The following is a 6000-nucleotide window of genomic DNA, read 5'->3' as shown; positions in this document are numbered from 1 at the left end:
AGAGCCCACACAGAGGCTTACTAACAATCGTTCTTTCCGTGAACCTTACTCGAGTGGAAGAGGAGAAGCAGGGAGTGGCACTAGTGTACAAACTACACTCTGCCACACACCATAAGGTGGCTTGTGGAGTATATATGTGTTTTCTTTCCTTTCGTTAAATAGCACTGCAATGCCGAAAATTTCAACCTCTGGTATTTCGTCTAAAGTATGGTTGCTGGAACTGCCATCCAGTCTGTCACCTAATGCAGTGCGTGAGTCATTAGTAATACTCTGAGCCTGCCTCCGAATGGCAAGGTCAAATCTGGTTTTGCAATTCCACCATGTACCTTTTCAGTCTCCTTAAAACATTTTCCTTCGCTTTTCACGTTTAAAATAAACCCTGAAACCTCAGAAATCGTTGTCTGTAGTTAACCAAATTCCCATCTACAGCACTATTATGCACCATCAGTACGCTTTGCGACAACTATCATGCAGTCCACTCATCGTCAAGCATAGCACTCGTGTGCACTACATGTTTCCTAAGGCTAGCACACCGCTGTGGCGTAAAGTTAGCGATCATACTAACTCTTTGCACACGGCTTCTTTGCGCGTCGCTTGCTTTCCCTCTATATGTTCATTGAAGGTGTGACTAGCATTTGCATTGGCATCGAAGTTTTTCTGGAAGTTTTTCTCTGATTCTTGTGCACTTGTTTCACAAACTTGATGCTCTGAATTAAAATCTGCAGAATGAAATTGGTAATAATGACATCACACTTGGAACTTACATTTTCATCGGGTCGTAATCCGTAGTTGGCAAACTGTTTTTCAATGTCATATTTCACTTTGGATTTCAAGTTAGAGATTTCAGTTGAAATATGTGTTCATAAGTTATTAACTTCAGTTTTTGAATTTGCTTTGTCATTTTTCAATTAATCTCCGAAGCTGCTTACTGTATCCATTAAAGGCAGAATATAAAAAATTTCTCTCTCGGTACTGATATCGGGACACAGTTTCTCCTCTATAGATTCCGTCTTTATGCGAGAACCTTAAGTACTCTTAGACACTGAATAACTCAACTTGAATGCTGCTGGTTCGATCTTCGCTTGGTCTACCAGTCTCATATTAGGCAATTCTTCAGCAGTTTTTCCATTCTCATTAATACAAGTGCTATACATTCTAGGACTGAAAATTTCAGTACCTCTGAAGTCAGTTTTTATCAAGATCGATATCTTCACCCTTACCGGGTGACTAAGATAATACCTTCTCCTTACTCTTGGATTTTCTGTTCTGGGATTTTACAAAAATGCCCAGCAATTGCAAAAAGCACCTTTTCACTTAGCTTCTGTGTAACCGCACATTGCGATTACCTCAGACCCTGTCTCACTTCCTTTTCAACCACTGCTTTCCTTTCATGCCCCTCCACTCTTATAACAGCCGTGTAGTTTACGTATAAATTGTAAATAGCCTTTCGTTTCTTGTATTTTGCCCGTGCTGCATTCAGAATTTGAAAGAGAGTGTTCCAGTAAACATTGTCAAAAGATTTCTTCAACTCTACAAATGCCATAACGTGTGTTTGCCTTTCCTTAACTTATCTTCTAAGATAAGTCGTAGGGCCAGTATTGTCTCGTGTATTCCTACATTTCTCTGGAATCCAAGCTGATCTTTTTCGAGAGTGGCTTCTACCAGTTTTTCCACTCTTCTGTAAAGAATTCGTTTTAATATTTTGCAACCGTGTCTTATTAAACTGATAGTTCGATAATTTTCACACCTGTCAGCAACTGTTTTCTTTTTAATTAATGGAAGTATATAAGTTCTTTAAGCTCTTTGTTTGAGAGATAGTGATAGTTTATAACTAAATGAGATGATAACATTTGTGTCAATGTGGAAGATAGTGGTTGTAATGTTCACGATATGTTCATGATTCAGTAACTATAGTCATGAATTAAATTAGCCTGTGATTTACGAAGAAAATAATCTCTCTGAACTATTAAAAAAAACACATGGTAAATGAATTGCTGATATAGATCTTTCGTAAAACCGAAATGTCACATCAAACTTATCTTACAAGATAGGTTGATGAAAATCAAATCGACAATCGAGGATTGTAGATTAATAAATAGATTTTGATTTAGTCCGCTGGGATACCCTTTCAAAATTTTTGAACTTATACAGAGTGGAAGATCATTTATAACTTGTGCAGAAAACAAACGTACGAAGAACTTGTCTCAGAAAATGCCAACAGAACTGGGACATTGTTTACAAGTTTACAAGAGCATCTAGATGACTGAGGATCTTTTGTTAATATTTTATGTGTATTTCAAGAAAAATGTCAACTTAATATGTAATAAGAAAATGTAGTTCTACCGTGTTCAAAGCAGAAGCACATTTCATTATTCCATATTAGGAAGTAAATGCCTACATGGAAAGAGCTTCGTCCTATAAATGATTAATAGGCATTAATTACCTTGACTGATGATACAACTGAGTCAATAAATTTTTTTAAGACTTGTCCAACACTTTTGATTTTGGGAATTGCGATATAGTCGTGCATAAGAAAAATATTAAGGAATAGTAGACACTACATGTTAATGATTGACAGAGTGCACCCATTCCATTTCGATCACATACCAACAGACACACAGAATTTGTATCATCCAGAATTTCCGACCTGGATTATAGATAAATTATGGCAAGATTCAGTTGGTTGTGTACAAATCAATAGTGCTCATTAACCTCTACAGAAATTAAAAGTAATTTACTCAGTGAGGCACCAGGGTAGAAAGCGTAAAGTATGTGGGATCCAGCTCATGAAACTGCGAAGCACACGCTACAGAACCAATTAAGTGCCGTAGATGAAATAAATTCACTGTACGTATAATTACCGCTTTAGATATTTAAAAATTAAGGAAGTAGTTTATCTGGCGTAATTCCGTTCACTGATGAGTTACAGAACCATTTCCTGGGAAAAGTCACAGCTACCAGACATAGCATTTTCGTATTACAGAAGCCTGATATTATCTGGCGTTTGATCATAATGCAGAATCTTCTACAAAAAGACCTTGCTATTTTGACAGTTGCTTCACAATAAATATATTTATGAGTTTTATCTCCCGTTACGAAAAATATCTATTTTTCCCGTATATAGAACAACGCGTAAAATAATAGTAGGACCAACCACTACAAAAAATGCAAGGTGTTAACATTCGTACAGATGGGCGGGAGCTATAAGGAAGCACATGTATTCAGCGACCTGCCAGAGCGTATTACATGTCTTACAGTTGGTGTGAAGTTTAGGACCGCAATAAACAACTGTATTTGGTGCAACTCATTATACTCTATTGAAATATAGAAATTAATAGTTTACATTATTTTATAATTAAATACTTGTGATACTTTAATAAAATACATTAATAAGACACAATTTTAAGTAATTTCATTGTATTTCAGTTCAATAAAACGTACGTTTTCAATTTTTTTCTACACCTCACCTCTTCTTTCCACACCATACCACTTCGTGATCTTTGGAATACTAGTGTAACATAATAATGCTAATTTTTTACAACTGCCAGCAATGGGCCCGTATTTAAAAAGAAATTGATTTCGTCTAACAATCGATTTTTTCTCTGCGGGGGCTTGAAGACTGAACGGATGAAGAGGTGGTACCGTGTCCGGGAAAACCAATGAAAGAGTTTTCGCAGTCTGGTTTTATCATCGAACGTCTCTGTCGAGTAAGGAAGTGACATTTGTGTGCTGTCTATCAAACTTGCATTTCATCAAATATCGTGAAGAATGAGTACGAGTATATTTTTGATTTACATTCTTCATATTATCACGACCGGTATTTTTAATTTGTGTGACTTAGATAGCATCTACTGGCCGTTTCGCACACCACACATAAGCACTCCCGAGCGTTTCTACGCCGTCAACAGGAAACTTCGCATCCTGAGTCAGCGGGCATTTTCTGTATTCTCCAAGACGGGAACTGGAAATCTGCTGCCGTCTGATTCGCGAACTCGACAACCAATAATGAGTCGGCGACAAATGATACGTCATTCGCGGAACTCATGTCTCCTATAATGAGATAACTTCTATCTTGTGCAAGTCGCAGCACAAGACACGGCCCAGACGCGACAGCACTCTTAATAACGTAAGTACAGTGCATATTCTCATTTCTTTTTCGCTTGTATTATTCGTTTTCTCAAACTTGCTGAATGTTTTCTTGTGTACAACTCAATCTTGTGTGTAGAATTACATTGACGACAAATTCCATTAGGAAAAATATGTTCTCCAGAATTGGAAAAGGTCACTAAAATTCTTTTCTAGCAGAATATCAGAGACCGTACTGTGAGTTTCTACATTAAGACTTCCATGGGAGAAAAACGTCCTCCATTGACAGCAATACGTGTTTTCTTTTAGTTATCAGTCTTCTGACTGGATTGATGCGACCCACCAAGAATTCCTCTTCTGCGCGAACCATTTCAAAGTAGTATTTCCATCGTACGTCCTCAATTATTTATTTTAGCCGCTCAGACATCTGCTGTATGTATTCCAATCTCTGTCTTCCCCTGCAGACCTTACCCTCGACAGTCCCTCTAGACCTTAACACATGTACTATCATGCTCTCTGCTTTTCATGTCAGTGTTTTCCATGTGTTCCTTTTTTCGCCGTTTCTGCGGACAACCTAATGACCTGTCTTTTAAGTCACCTGGTTTTCAATGTTATTCTGTAGCAACCCATCTCAAATACTTCAATTCTCTTCTTTTCCGATTTCTCCACAGTCTGTGTTTCACTACCACACAATGCTGTGCTCCAAACGTTCACTCTCAGCAATTTCTTCCTCTATTTAAAGCCTATGTTTCTTACAAAGGAACCTCCCCATCGCACCCCCCTCGATTGGGAACAAACTTGTTTCATTCAGAGACAAGGCTTGCTTTTGACAATCTTCGCCCTTAAGTTTGAATTCAGCATTACTCGTTAATGACAAAGTTTTTTTTTCAGTAGTATTAGCTGTGCCTTGCGGACAGGTTAACTGATGATGAATTGGCCGATATGCATCTTGTCCATGGGTTACGGACTGCTATGGGAGCGTACCACCAAGGCGCTTGCTCAACAGTGATGGCAACCGCATCGCCGTACTTTTCACCTACGGCAGTTACTTTGAGCTTTGTGTTGTGCACTACTGGCCATTAAAATTGCTACACCACGAAGATGACGTGCTACAGACGCGAAATTTAACCGACAGGGAGAAGATGCTGTGATGTGCAAATGATTAGCTTTTCAGAGCATTAACACAAGGTTGGCGCCGGTGGCGACACCTACAACGTGCTGACATGAGGAAAGTTTCCAACCGATTTCTCATACACAAACAGCAGTTTATCGGCGTTGGCTGGTGAAATGTTGTTGTGATGCCTCGTGTATGGAGGAGAAATGCGTACCACCACGTTTCCGACTTTGATTAAGGTCGGATTGTAGCCTATGGCGATTGCGGTTTATTGTATCGCGACATTGCTGCTCCCGTTGGTCAAGATCCAATGACTATTAGCAGAATATGGAATCGGTGGGTTCAGGAGGGTAATACGGAACGCCGTGCTGGATCCCAACGGCCTCGTATCACTAGCAGTCGAGATGACAGGCTTCTTACCCGCATGGCTGTAACGGATCGTGCAGCCACGTCTCGATCCCTGAGTCAACAGATGGTGACGTTTGCAAGACAACAACCATCTGCACGAACAGCTCGACGAAGTTTGCAGCATCATGGACTATCAGCTCGGAGACCATGGCTGTGGTTACCCTTGACGCTGTGTCACAGACAGGAGCACCTGCGATGGTGTACTCAACGACGAATCTGGGTGCACGAATAGCAAAACTTCATTTTTTCGGATGAATCCAGGTTCTGTTTACAGCATCATGATGGTCGCATCCGTGTTTGAGGACATCGCGGTGAACGCACATTGGAAACGTGTATTCGTCATCGCCATACTGGCGTATCACCCGGCGTGATGGTATGGGGTGCCATTGGTT

At 39.7% G+C, this 6000-nt stretch overlaps 1 protein-coding gene across 3 annotated transcripts in view; it reads left to right on the top strand.

Moving 5' to 3' along the window:
* Window positions 1–3976: 3976 nt before the first annotated feature.
* Window positions 3977–6000, top strand: part of LOC124551125 (caspase-1-like) — a 148872-nt gene continuing 146848 nt past the window's right edge. Inside the window, exon 1 of one of the 3 annotated variants that reach the window (XM_047126094.1) lies at window positions 3977–4126. The gene's annotated coding sequence lies outside the window, so the exon portion shown is untranslated. The remainder of the gene's footprint in view (window positions 4127–6000) is intronic. The other 2 variants (XM_047126088.1, XM_047126080.1) reach the window with 2 other exon arrangements.

Source organism: Schistocerca americana, chromosome 1 (assembly GCF_021461395.2).
Source record: "Schistocerca americana isolate TAMUIC-IGC-003095 chromosome 1, iqSchAmer2.1, whole genome shotgun sequence".
Lineage (NCBI taxonomy): Eukaryota > Metazoa > Arthropoda > Insecta > Orthoptera > Acrididae > Schistocerca > Schistocerca americana.
The sequence above is the reverse complement of the archived record's forward strand: the minus strand, read 5'-3'. Positions and strand labels throughout refer to the sequence as shown.